The sequence below is a fragment of the Aotus nancymaae genome, unplaced genomic scaffold (genome assembly GCF_030222135.1).
Source record: "Aotus nancymaae isolate 86718 unplaced genomic scaffold, 86718_ANA_hifiasm-v0.15.2.pri h1tg000008l, whole genome shotgun sequence".
NCBI lineage: Eukaryota > Metazoa > Chordata > Mammalia > Primates > Aotidae > Aotus > Aotus nancymaae.
The window spans coordinates 55,701,243-55,716,445 of NW_026988419.1; positions in this window are offsets into that span (position 1 = coordinate 55,701,243).

Below are 15,203 nucleotides of genomic sequence, written 5' to 3' on the forward strand. Positions count from 1 at the left end.
AAACATTTATCAAACACTTGCTTTATGCCAGAAGTTGAGCTAAGAGCTTTTTACACGTTCGACCTCTATGAATTCTCAGAGCAACACTAGGAAGTGGTTTCTATTTTATTATTGGCCCCACATTACAGAATGAAAAACTAAGGTTGAGAGGCTCACTCATCATCTCTTATTCAAGGTAATCACTTTTACCCAAGGTCACATAGTCAATGAAGAAGGAGGGATTTGAACTTCAGAGATCACACACACAACTTCCATAGCATTGGTAAAAGGAGATGGAACCTGGCTTTGAGTATCCTAGAGTTAATTCTTCAACCAATGTGGTGAGCTCTTGCATATACAGGGTAAGGTCAACAGTATACAGCTCCTGCCCACAAGAATCTTGCACTCTGGGTTCACTCTGGTACTCCATTCTAGAAAGCAAAGGGCCAGTAGGAAGTTGAGCCTGAAGTTCAGCAATTGAGCAATGTGAGCTTAAACAAAATGAAATGATCTCTGGCTTACTACATTCTGTTCCCGTATTAAAAGAACTGTTGCTCACTGAAGGAAATGCTATCCATGTGTTTCTGATTCATTTACACTTGAGTCACCCCAGTCTTGGTCTGAATGCAAATGGCTTCTAAAAGGCTTTTTACTTTCCAAGAGACTTGTAACTTTGTCTTTCTTCAAGTTATGCCAAGAGTAAATGGAACTAGATTGTCTTAAAATTTTTAACTTAGAAACCAAAATGTCTGAAGAGGCCTACAAGGACATTCTCAGCTCTAGAAGGGACACTTCCCAGGCTGTAAGTGTAAGAGCTCGTAGAATTTAACTAATGAATCAGCCCTTATCAGAGTTCAAAATCAGAGAGGACTTGTCTGAAAACCTTCACTTATAGAATATGTTTGAGCTCTTTTTCCCCTGTAAGTAGCTACCACAAATTCTTCACAGCATATAGGAGTAATGATCAACTGAGGTTTCAGTCAGGCTTTTCATCATCCAATCTGAAGTATGTTGAATACATGCCTCACATATTGAGAGAGACAAAGGGGGTGGGTGTGACTATTGTAGGAGCACAGAACTAGAAAATAAAGATCATGTCAAGAAAAATACACCAAACGCTGTTGTGACAGTTGGCTTCCAAACACTGCAGTCACCTCAGGAACACAGCTCAGCGCTAGTTGCTTTATGGGCCATATTCGTGGGCATCCAGGTGGCCTGAGGCTTTCCATTCAGGTCATCAGGCCCTTTCAGCTTAACACAAGCAACTGAGTAGCCTGAAAAAGCCATTGTGATCCCAGAAAACTAAAGCAACAGAAAATCTGTGGGTTTCATGGTTGCAGAAGTTCTGGTAAGGTGCTCTCTGTGGATGGCCGAAGTTAAAACATCTTTGGCTGGGTGCAGTAGCTCACGCATGTAATCCCAACACTTTGGAAGCCTGCGGCAGGTGGATGGCTTGAGCCCAAGAGTTGGAGACCAGCCTGGGCAAAATGACAAAACCCCATCTCTACAAAAAAATATTACAAAAATTAGCCAGGCATAGTGGCATATGCCTGTAGTCTGGGAGATTGAGGCAGCAGTAAGCTGAGATCACACACCACTGCACTCCAGCCTGGGAGACAGAGTGAGACCCCATCTCAAAACAAAAAGTCTTTAACATGTCCTTTGTGTGGAAGAATAATTCTAAATGTTTTTATAACTAGAACAAGGGGGTCCCAAGAGATGAAGGCCTCCTGTGAGGGTTGAATTTGGGTTAGACCTTTTTAATAAGAAGGCATATGGTTGGATGTATGTTTTGTAAACAATTAACAACCTGGGTGGTGATTACAGCAGGGAGCGGCAGCTCTCAAGGGTCCTGACAGTAAGCACATAAGGTGACATTACAACAATACTAGCTCTGGAGAGGGAAAGAGCATAGGTGTCACCTGGGATGCTAAGGTGTTGCTGCTTTTCATATTTATTTTTTTCTCTGGAAATATAAAAATACAAAGTCCTAAAATCCTTTTCAAAAGTAAATTAAAAAAACAAAACAAAACATTTTTCTACTAGAATGAAATTCAAACCACTTCTTATTACAGGCCCCTCTAAAAAAAAACTCATTCACCACATTCATCTTCCTTTTAAACTGTCAGGTGTTTGAATGTTAAAAATGGTCCCCAGCTGGAGCTTCTAGAATTAACTCCTTTTTGCCAATCTTACTTCTCCTTAGAATCAGTATGCAGTGAAAACAGACTGATGTTAAACACAAAGACTCATCAGCCCCTGAACAGTAAAATGAAAACAGTAGGGAAAAGTGAAGATTGATAGCATACTCCATACTCCAAACAAGATTTCCTAGGTTCTTTTTCCTTCAAATTCCTGAGGTTTTAAAAATACAATTTCTCTTTCAAAGAACTGTTTTTTTTTTTTTTTTTTTTTTTTTGAGACGGAGTTTCACTCGTTACCCAGGCTGGAGTGCAATGGCGCGATCTCGGCTCACTGCAACCTCCGCCTCCTGGGTTCAGGCAATTCTCCTGCCTCAGCCTCCTGAGTAGCTGGGATTACAGGCACGCGCCACCATGCCCAGCTAGTTTTTTGTATTAGTAGAGACGGGGTTTCACCATGTTGACCAGAATGGTCTCGATCTCTTGACCTCGTGATCCACCCGTCTCGGCCTCCCAAAGTGCTGGGATTACAGGCTTGAGCCACCGCGCCCTGCCTCAAAGAACTGTTTTAAAAATGTTAAGCAACCCTTCTAATGTTCTAAATGGGAAATCCAAAACCACGTGGCAAACTTTTTGGAGATATTTCTATATGAGATGATCGTTAGAAGGGAATCCATAGCTTATAGCCAGACTAATATGTGACTGGGCAAATTATGTCTATTGTATTTGTTAGCTATTATTGTGAAACAAATTATCACAAACTTAAAAGCTTAAATTATTATTTTAATAATAATAGCACTTATTAATTCAGTTTCTTTGGGTGAGGAATCTGGTCCAGCTTAGCTGGGTCTTCTGCTTCAGGGTATCTCTCAAGGCTGCAATCAAAGCAACAGCCAGAGCTAGGGTCTCAACTGAAGGCTCAATTGGGGAAGCATCCACTTCCAAGCTCACGTTCATAGTTGTTGGCAGAATTTCAGTTCACTGAATGTCTCAGTTTCTAACAGCCTGTTCACAACCTTAAAATATATAGGCTTGGCCGGGTGTGGTGGCTCACACCTGTAATCCCAGCACTTTGGGAGGCTGAGGCAGGTGAATCATGACGTCAGGAATTCAAGATCAGTGTGGCCAAGATGGTGAAAGCCTGTCTCTACTAAAATACAAAAATTAGCCAGGCATGGTGACAGGTACTTGTAACACCAGCTACTCAGGAGGCTGAGGGAGAGAACTGCTTGAACTGGGGAGGTGGAGTTCTCAGTGAGCCAAGGTCATGCCACTGCACTCCAGCCTGGGAGAAGAAGGGAAACTCCATCTCAAAAAAAAAAGAAAAACTACAGGTTTGTGGTTGTGGGGATTCTGTTGAGACTCTCTGTGAATGGCAGTGGTTAAAAAGTCTCTAAAATGTTCTTCTGCATGAAAATAATAATTGTATTCCTTGATACATGAACCTCCCTAGCACAGCAATTTGCTTCATCAATGCTGGCAAGGGGAGAGAATCAGCTAGCAAGGTAGAAGTCATAACCATTTGTAGCCTAACCACAGAAGCAATATCCTATTACCTTTGCCATATTCTGCTGATTTTGAGCATGTCACTCAGCCAGCCCACATTCTAGGGGAGGGATTACACAGGGCATGAATACAAAGAGACTGGGATAACTGCGGGTGATCTTAGAATCTGTCTACCACATCTCTGTAATCTAATTATCTCATCTGTAAAATGGGAATAATGATCCCTACTTTATCAAATTGTTGATAAAGTATGTAAAATTAAATATTTGTATAAAGAGAAGAGTGCCTGACACGTAGCAAATGCTCAATAAATATAAGCTACTTGTATTATTTGTTTTGTATCTATTTTTCTTACTATTTTATTGTTATGTGCTACAAGTCACGCTCTTCTAGCTTCCTACTGGCTTTCTGCATACACAAAAATAAACAGTGTGGGGAAGGCACCAAGGCATGGCAGCCGAAGCTCACTGGCATCAATGCCACCCAAACTAGAATCCAGCTTCCTCCATTTTATCCCATTATCAATCTAACAACTCTGGAGTGTCAAATAAAATGAAAGAAGGTAGGAGGAGGAGAGAGGCTTTCTGGTTAAGACAGAAGAGATCATTAGTGCCTCATGACCTAAATCTAGATCTCCTACAGCTACTCCTTCAAAAGCCAACTTTATTTGTTGATTCTATGCTTTAAAGAATATCATCAACTTTTTATTTCTCCATATTATTTTGATCATAAGTTTATCGAACATAACCAGAATTATATGACCTACGGGTCCCAGCACTGTCTTTGTCTATGGTGCATTTAGGAGGTGTGTCTTCCTGATTTAGTTTCTGCATAGGAAAAGAGTAGTAAATTTGGTGCTGATGTTCCTTCTTCATGAAAATCCACTGCACAAAAGTCCACACTTTAAATCTGGGAAATTAACAGTGTTTACACACAAAATGAACACATTACCTTCAGCTTCCCTCATGGAGTGTACTCCTTTAAGCATTTATGTCTTTAAAGATTAGATCAATGACTGAATGGAAAGAAGCTAAAAATTGAAGAGTTGGGCACTCACAGAAGTGATGATCAGATATTAAATAATCTCTGAAAGTCATGACATAAGAGGAAAGAGTCTTCTGTACACAAATTCATGTGGGAAGGTTATCCTACTCTATTTTCCTGCATATCCTGTAAAATCTTAAAGAAAAACAAATCATGTTTCAGGGACTTTTGAAACCCTGGCACCTTGTAAAATGCCAGACACAGGCAGGCCCTCCAGTTTGTTGAGAAACTAAATGATGGAGTGCCTAACTGATTGGCTGTCAGACTGATTACTGACTGACTGATGTTGTCAGAAAGGTCAAAACTGCTGCTTTTAAATAATATCACTTTAAAAATGTAAACATATTTATTAACTGATCAATACAGACATATTTCAACAAGTGGTGTTGTAAGAGTAAGTCAATCATCCATATGTAGACGAACAAACCCCAAGCTCAGCCTCACACCTTATGCAAACAATTAACTCAAAATGTACCATAGATCTAAAGGTGAAATATAACACAATTAGAAGAAAATGAAGAAAATCTTTGTGGCTTGGGGTTAGTTGATGAATTCTCAGAAATGTTAAGAAAAACATGACTTATAGAGTGGATAAATTAGTCTTCATTACAATTTAATACTCTTGGTCACTGAAAGTCATTGTTGAAATAAAAAGACAAGTGATTAACTGGGAGAAAATATTTGCAAATCACACATCTGACAAAGAAATTGTATTCAGCATATGTAAAGGCTTCTAAAAATTCAACAATATGAAAATAAACCAATGAAAAATTGGGCAAAGGATTTAAGAATAGACCACCAAAGAAGATATAAGTACATGAGACAGTGGTTCAACACCATCAGCCATTAGGAAATGCAAATTAAAGTCGTGGCTAAAATTAAAAATTACTGACAATACCAACATTTATTAGAATGGTTAAAATTTAAAACACTGACAGTAACAAGTGCTAGTGAGGACAGAGAGGAACTGGAACACTCATACATTGCTGGTGGGAAGGCAAAATGACAGTGCCATTCTGGAAAACAGGCAGCTTCTTACAAAGTTATATATACGCTTACCATAAAACCTAGCAGTCCCACTCCTATTTACCTTAAGAGAAATTAAAATTTATGTTGACACAAAAACCTGTACACAAATGTTTCTAGCAGCTGTATTCATAATTGCCAAAAATCAAAAACAACCCAAATGTCCCTTAACAGAGGAATGGTTAAATAAACTGCAGTATACCCCAACAATAAATTACTCCTCAGAAATAAAATAAAACTATGGATACATATAACAACTTGAATGAATCACAAAGGCATTATGCTGTATGAAAAAGTATAGTTTCAAAAGGTTACACATACTGTACAAGTTTATTTGCATGACATTCATTAAAAGACAATAGTGATTCTATAGTCTGTAGAATAGACTACAGTGATGGAGAAGAACTCAGTTGATTGCCAAGTGATGGGGTGAGGTGAGGATGGGTGTGACCATAGCCTGAAGGGAAGATTTTGGTATGATGAACTGTTGTGTAATTGTGAGTAGTGGTAACACAAATCCATTCATGTATTGTATTCCTAGAACTATGCACCAAAAAAAAACAATTTTACTATATGATAATTTTAAAATTGAAAACTTAAAAATAAAGATGGGTATATCTGGCTTTACACAGACAAACTTCACAGCCTGATCTACCTCATGACAACTTCCTGTATGAAATGAGAGATTTCCAGTTTTAATAAGCATGTGGCTAGCAGTCCCTGAAATAATCTGTACCAGACCCACTTTAAAACACATGAGCAAACAAAGAAAAATGTTAAAACTCACCACAACCCTGAGAACAAGGATTACCAGCATCAGTGTCAGAATCTGAAAAATTCCCCATGATCAAGGGAAATGGGTTGAGCAATGAAATCTGGGGTGCTCTGTATAAGCACATCTCAAGATAGGTGGTGAGATCTTTCATCCAGTTCCACTATCTCCTGGTCATGTCTATGCAAACAAGAAAACTGAGAAGCCATTTATTTGCTGTATTAGTGAACCACTTGACAGCCAGAGTGCTGTTTCAATCTCATTGCCAGTCAGATACCACAACCTTCAAAAATTAACTACTTGGCAATGAGGTAGGCAGTAGCACTGGTATATGTCATCAGGACAGAGGCAGGTATAGGAAGGAGCTAGTAGAAGTTCAACCTGGGGATTCTGGTGCTCCTTGACACTGTTCACAGTGTCAGAGAATTAGACCAAAAGATGAGGAGAGAAGCCCATCTTATTTTAGGAGAACTGTACTAGATTAGCAGGTTAGTCTCTGCAAACTGTGCATGTCTTGGAGGTCAGACCCATGATAGGGGATGTGAGAGGTGGAGTGGACGTGACCAATACACTCCAGATGGAATAGTGAGGCAGTGGCTGAGGGTGCCTTACTTGTATGCTTGGCTCCACCACTTACTAGCTGTGTGACCTGGGAAAAAGTTATCTTCCCTTTCTGTGCCTTCATGTCCTCATACATATAGGTTGGTGCCAAAGTAATTGTAGTTTAAAACTGCAAAGGGATAAATAGTGTCTATCTCATGGTAAGGATTAATGAGTCAATATGCTAAGGCTTGTGGTCATGAATATTCCTTCACTTTGTACTATTTTCTCCCACAGTATCTATTTTTTCTACCTACTCTTCTTTAAGTGAGCAGAGACTGATTAAAGAAGGTGTGTGAAAATAATTCCAAACATGTATATAATACGGTGCTACACCAAGCATCTCATGATTCAAATTACTTAAAAACAGTGATAAAAAGAAAATCTTAAAAGCAGGCAAAAAGACCAATGAAAAGGACACAGTTCATACAATGGAACAAACATGAGAATTATAGCATACTTCTTGTCAGAAACTATGTAGGCCAGAAGAAAATAAAACAATATTTTTTGAGTTATGGGGAAAAGTGTCAACTTTGAATTCTGTAACCAGCAAAGATATCTTTCAAAAATTAAGGTGAAATATAGACTTTTTCAGACAAACAAATCTGGGAGAATTTATTGAAATCAGGTTTCTAAGGTCCAAAGAACTTCCTTTGACAAGAAATGTTCATCAAGCAAAACAAACAAACAAAGTAAATAAATAAATAAATAAATTTAAAATAGCAACAAATGGAAATTTGAATCTACAAAGTGTTGAAGAATGTTTGAATGGGAAATATGTGGATAAATATTTTTTAAAAAATTGTTTTTCTAATTTTTAATATCTTTAACACATTATTGACCTTTCAAAACAAAAATAACAATGAATTGTGGGATTTAAAATGTATATAGATTTAAAGTGGGTGACAACAATAGAAAAAGGGTAGGAAAAGAGAAATAGAAGTATAGTGTTGTAGGAACCCTATACTACATATAATATGGTATATTATTACTTAAAGATAGATTGTGATAAATTAAAGATGTATAATGCAACCCCTAGAACAACAAACACAAAAATAAAAGCATATAGCTGATAAGCCCATCGTGAAGATAAAATGAATAAAAAGTAATCCAAAAGAAGGGAAGAAAAGGAAAAAATGAAAAATAAAAAAAATAGCAAGGCAGTAGCTTTGAATCCAACATTTCAATAATTACATTAAATATAAATGATCCATAAACACTCCAATTAAAAACTAGAAATTGGATCAAAAGCAAGATCCAACTCTATGTTATTTAAAGAAAGCAATTTTAAATAAAAAGACAGATTAAACATATAAGAATGGAAAAGACAAACCAAGCAAATGCTAATCAAACAGAGAAGCAGCCATATTAATATCAGACAAAGTAGACTTCAGAACAAGGAATACTCAAGGAGATAAAGAGGGACATTTTATAATGATGATAGGATTAATACAACAAGTTCACATAATAAACCTAAATGTATATTCCCCTAATACCAGGGCTTCAAAATGCATGAAACAAAATGATTGCAATGGAAGAAGAAATAGACAAACCCACAGTTACAGCAAACGGTCAGTATTCAGTACATGGTAGCTATTATAATTACTATTAACATTATCATCCATCTCTGACATTCCCAAAACAAGATTCAGGACAGGAATGCCTATCATACCACAATTATTTAACAGTGTTCTGAAGAATCTATCCAAAATATTATGAGAAAAACAAAAATAAGAGGCCCAAGTTATTAGAATGGAGGAGATAAAATCACCATTATTTCTAGTTGATGTGATTTTATGCTTAGTAACTGAAAACAAAACAAAGCCAAGACAAGCAAAATAACTAAGAGGTATAGAATAACAGGGCCCAATGAGGGAGACTACTTGAAACTAACTATATTTCAACAACTTCATTTACGCTATCAGCAACTAAGTATAAATTATAAATAAAAAGATTACATTAATAAAAACAATGAAAAATTTTAAATTCCCAGAAAAAAATCATAAGCCCTTTATGAAAAAAATTAAAATATTTCTTGGGAACATTTTTTAAAGAGTCAACATTGATGGTGACTAGAGTGATAAATCTTCATGTCTTCCTACAAACCTAATTCAAGTCTGGACCTTGAATGCTTATAAAGCCATATGGAGTCTCATAACTCCCTCATTACCTTGCAGGAAGTTTCTAGCATTTGAAGAGAGATGAAGAAGAACCAATTCATTAGTGCATCCAGCACCGAGAAAAGTTCCTAATACATAGTTAGTACTTATATAATATTGAATGGGTGGATAGATGAATGGAACAAAGGAATGAATCTCTAAACAATTTCCCAAATTATGCTCATCTCTCATATCTGGGTTGGGTTCAAAGCAAATATAGAGCTCTGGATCCAGAGAAAGTTCATGAGAACTGACTTAATCCATCCTGTACTCAATTCAAGGACAATTCTAGGATCACCCAGGTCCCTCCAGACAAGAATAAACTGCAATAGATACAGACTTTTTTCCCTTATGGTTGAGGGAGGGAGTTGCAACAACTTTCAACAGTTATTCAACACAGTTATTTATTGAGGATTTATTTTGTTATTAGATACTGGAAACACAGCAGGAAATGCCTCTGCTCTCTTGGGGCTTCCATTCAAGTACGGGAAAATAGACATTCCACTAGCAAATAAATAAATGAACCAAATACTTACAGATAATAAAACATACTGTGTAGACACTAATAGTGTAATGAAATCTAACTAGAGATTTAATTTAGCAACATGTTTTCTTCCCTGACTGATCCTCAAGCTTGTGCCTGTAAACCAGTACTTTTTTTCTTCCTTATTGCCTTTTTCTAATTTCTGGACAAGTTACTAGTATTTTTTTTATGAAGAGACCTTGTATTGGAGCCATCTCAGACTATCATTTTTCTTTATGGGTATCATTCAATGACTCCAAAAAATTCTGAAGGCATCCTGGAGCAGCCTGACATTTCTATTTCTACAAGAATATATAGGCAGTTTCTTCATATACATGGGGTATGTAGGTTTTACAATCAGGAAACCAAGGAAGAATGCTGTCAGCTCACTTGGTGTGTTGCTGTCCATTCACTCACAGCACTGAGAGTGTCATCAGCCAGATGGGTGGGAACCAGTGTGCTGTTTCTGCCACCCAGAACACCTCACCAAGATTTTGCACAACCTCTGACTAATACAGCAATATTGATTTTATCTAAAGGGAATTACTTTTAAGAAAATTTTCTTCTAAATCACCCTGGAAGTCACTCTCTTATTTAACCAAATGATGTTGATTAAAAGGTTGAAATAAATGCTAAGTGAGCTGTTCTGTTTACTAGTGGAAACAATTATTTCTTCAGCCCTCGCCTTTCATCTCCATAAATTAATGCTCTTTTCTCTGTGCTTCATTGATGGCTGGTGAATTGTGCAAATATTTTTTTCTGTAAGAAATTAGATAAAGTAGTCTCAAGATTTCTTACCAAAAGTCATTATAAAGAATGGCAAATTAACACTTCAATTTAAAATATTGTTCTCAATCTAGGTTGCCTAAGTTCAAACATTTTAACCTTTAAATCAATTATTTGAGACCAAATTATATTTGTAAGTACATGGTTATTCTAGAGAAATTAAGTCATGTTAGCATTTCCTTTAATAAGAAAATGATTTTAGGACATTATAGAAATACATTATGTCAATAGTCACCTTCCTTTCTACTATCAGTACTACTGCCTCTAATATAGTGTCATCTCACCCTGACATCACAAATGAAAATAAATATATATTTGATTAATTCACATAGTGTGCCAATTTCACAATAGGGGTATACGTATATTAAGACAGTTTAAAAGTCAGACCTCAGCACTGCAGTTATTTAAAAAAAAAATCAATGAAAACCAAATCACTCACAGTAGCTCACAATTAAACCAAAAACTCGCTTGTGCTCTTTTTTCCCCACAAAAGGGGCATTTTTAAATGCAAATTGTTCAATACTCTAATTGCTCCAAGAGCATTTCTGATTAGCAATCTTAATCATGTTCTAGCGCCTTTTCATCCCAATTCCCAAGATTTTGTTATTATGTGTCAGCATGACTCAAGGGAAAGCCCAAACCCTGGTCCCACCAGACTGATACAACCTAGATTGTAAACAGAGTGGTTCTCAGCTCCAGGCCATCCTGTCTCACTTGACCCCTGTCTACTCAGAGCAGGAAACCAGCTCGGCTTCCCTTGGCAGTAAGGGAATGAAGTGCATCGATTGCTCGTGATTATTAGCTGGAGTGGGATGAGCCTCCTCCTTATTATGCAGATTAGCGGAGCTCTCAGTCCCAGCATATTGTGCAGATGCAGGCTAGCAGCTGCTCCTACAGATGGCAAGTACACAACTCCATTAGGATGGATCTATTGTCTGTTCCTGGCTTGCGTAGAAGCTAGGGCAGACCGGGCAAAGAGAAATTGTTACACGGCGAGATGTAAAGGCGCACACACTCTTAAAAATCTGCACCCAGGAGACTCTTTACACAGCAGGGCCAACAGCACTCAAATTAGAAATCTACCCTAAATAAGGACTTTTATATGTCACAATTAAGCTTGTGTATTTTTAAAAGCAGATTAACCGTTAAAATTGAGTAGCATAATTCAAATTTTGCAATGCCACGCTATTAAATATTCAGATTATAAACAAATCCTAAGAGATTCATTCAGAAATTTGCACTACATTCAGTTCTTCTGGAACCTTGTGTTTAGTTTGTTACCTTTAAAGAGGTGAGTTTATTTTCCATAGCATCAAAATGTGATAAGGAACTGAGCTTCCCTTCTTAAAGTGTTTGTTTTAGAATAGTTTGCCTTTTTAAAGTTACTATTTATTCTAAAGAGCATCAAAGCAGTTCATTCATTTGTCTGGAGCAAAAGCATGTATATAAGAATGTTTTCTGAATAAATATCCTTTAAAACATTAGCAACTGAATTACATTGTCTGCTGCAAAAATTTGGATGTGGTATAAAATAATTTGATTGCCAACTAATTGAAGAGATTAAGTTGGGTAAAGGATAGGTTTTTGTTCTGTTTTGTTTTGTTATAGCTAATGTTTGTCTAGATCTTCCCCTAAGATTTAACAATGAAAAAGATCCCTGGTCAAGAGAGAGTCTACAGAAACAGGAACTTTAGAAAAATGGGAGGGAGCGGGTAGATCACAAGGTCAAGAGATCGAGACCATCCTGGTCAACATGGTGAAACCCCGCCTCTACTAAAAATACAAAAAATTAGCTGGGCATGGTGGCACATGCCTGTAATCCCAGCTACTCAGGAGACTGAGGCAGGAGAATTGCCTGAACCCAGGAGGCAGAGGTTCTGGTGAGCCAAGATCACGCCATTGGACTCCAGCCTGGGTAACAAGAGCAAAACTCCATCTCAAAAAAAAAAAAAAAGAAAAAAAAGAAAAGAAAAAAAAAAAAGAAAAATGGGGGGGAACTGCCAGAATGTTACAAGGAGTATAACTTAAACTTCTTATCAAAATAAACATACTCTATTAAGTATGGTCTTTAAAAGATCAAAAGAATCAAGTTTAGAGGTGAATGCATGATAGAAAAAAAAAAAGTGACGACCTACTCAGTTACTCAGTCTAACTAATGTAGACAGGCAAATAAAATAATTTAAAAGCACATCAAGACCTGGTGTGGTGGCTCATACCTGTAATCCCAACACTGTGATGCCAGGGTGGTCAGATCACTTGATGTCAGGAGTTCGAGACCAGCCTGGCAAAACACCATCTCTACTGAAAATACAAAAATTAGCCTGGCATGGTGACAAGTGCTGGTAATCCCAGCTACTTGGGAGGCTGAGGTAGGAGAATCACTTGAACCCAGGAGACGGAGGTTGCAGTGAGCTGAGATCGCACCACTGCACTCCAGCCTGGGTAATGGAGCAAGACTCCATCTCAAAAAAGCCCATAAAAAAAAAAAGACACCTGTTATAGAACCATAGTTAAAACAGCACAAAATAAAGGGAAAGTAGAGGGAAGAAAACATGTAAATAAATTGTTGTAGAGTCATGTTTTCCAAACTATCTTAACCATCACCCATATGAAGAATACCTCTTCAAACCCAGTCTACGCATGCATATATATGTGTAAAAGTTTTATAAAACATACCCTTACTACTTTGCATTCTGATGTTTTCTTTTATTCTACTAATATTTTCTAATGAGAGTCATCACATTAAATGCATTTCATGGTTGTTTTTAGTACAGTTTAAAACATACTATTCTAGAATGTGTTCAAGCAAGTAATGTCGAAAAAGAAATATATTGTGTGAATGTCAATATCAGTGTTACATGAGACAAGAATCTACTCCAAATTGCCAGACTCACACAGAACTAACACTCTTCAGGGCTTTGCAGGGAAACAAAATTAAAGAAAAAAATTTGTCTCCATTCTCCAGAATGAAGCATAGTGTAGTGGCCAATGGCTGAAAGAAGCACTAGGACTGGATCAAACAGGTTGCAGATGGGCTGGTGAGGAGGATATGGCCCTGGAATTTATGCTAGACATCTGTAAGATCAAAAATAACAGAAAGCAGATGCACTTCAGGAGATAAAGTGTTAAATGGCACATCCTAGAAAGGACACATAGGCAATTAAGAGTTAGGAAAGTGGAACCCCTGTACCCAAGGCTGAAAATAGATTCCTCTTCCAAAGAGCATTCAAGCCTTTGTGGAAAGATTGCCTAAATATAGCCAAGATCAACAAAATCACAGAGCTTCGAGAAGTCCAACCACCACTGCAGAGAGAATACAGGCGAAATACGCTCTGTGACTGTATTAATCAGCAACTCAGCAACACATTGACAACACACAATTACAAAATAGTAAACTTAAAACAGATTGAAATTATGATTTTGTAAACTGAATGTCTTGCCAATACATAACATTTAAACCTAAAGTTCAAATCGTCTTGTGAATCCATCTCAGTTCAAAACACCTTTTTTAATAAGGAAGCTCCATGAGTCTAATAACTTGGTGTATTCCATTTACTGCTGTATCCACAGCACACTGTATAATCTCTTACACGGATTAGAGTAGGCACTCAATAAAGGGCTGATAAGTGACTGTGTCAGCACAGTAAATAGTGCACATGGAATAGCAAACTAGTTACATCACAGCATAATAAGTCAAAAATTCAACTATATACCATACAAAGTTAGCAGAGATTTTACTGGGGAGTCGAGAGCCACCAAACACTTTTGAGAGAGTTTTAAAGAGTAATCAAAAGAAGAATGGACATTCTGAGGAAAAAGCAATAGAATATGCAAAGGCACAGAATATGAAACATCAGCTCAACTGCAAGTAGTGCCTTGTGGCCAAAAAAGTAAGCCTCCCACAGCTGGGAGAATAGGGGATGCAGGCAGAGGATAGATGCCAGGTGAGAAGGTAGCTAGGGTCAGGTCGTAAGAGGCCTTGACTATGTCATACCAAAGAGGAGCTGAACTGTAATACACCATAAAGAATTTTAAGCAGAAGAAAGACACAGTCAGATTTGACTTAAATTTTTTGGGTTACATAAATAGAGCCCATTTAATTATCTATTACAAACCCTATAAACAGATTTGCTGTATTTTCTGGCAATTGACAGCCCTTGGTTCCAGCCTTCTGTCTGTGGTCTGACCATTTACAGGAACTCATCAAACCTAAGAGCACTTTTTCCTCCCTCTAGACAAATCTGGCTGTCATTTCTGGATCTTGTTCCTCAATGCAATGCCCCTTTGCCTACAAGAAACAATAGTGCTCCATGACTTCCTTTCCCCTCAAACTGAGGCTGCTTGAATGCAAGCCACTGACTGATCAACATTTTGGCCACAATAAGGGTAGCTGGAAACTCACTCCAGTTTCAGGAATTCACAGATGAATTTTGTGTTAGTAAAACGTTTGCTACCGATTTACTCTTCATAGCAGCCTTTGCTGCTGACTTCAAATTGTCCTTGGGACCTCTGCTCAAACTTTTTGCATCACCCAGTACCTTTTCCATTCGCCATTTTTATTTGTTAAAATTCTTCCCGCCCACATGACACTTAATCACATTCATTCTTGTTTTGTAGTTGAATTTAAACATATCAATCTTCTCCATGGATTGCAACCCTTGAGGGCA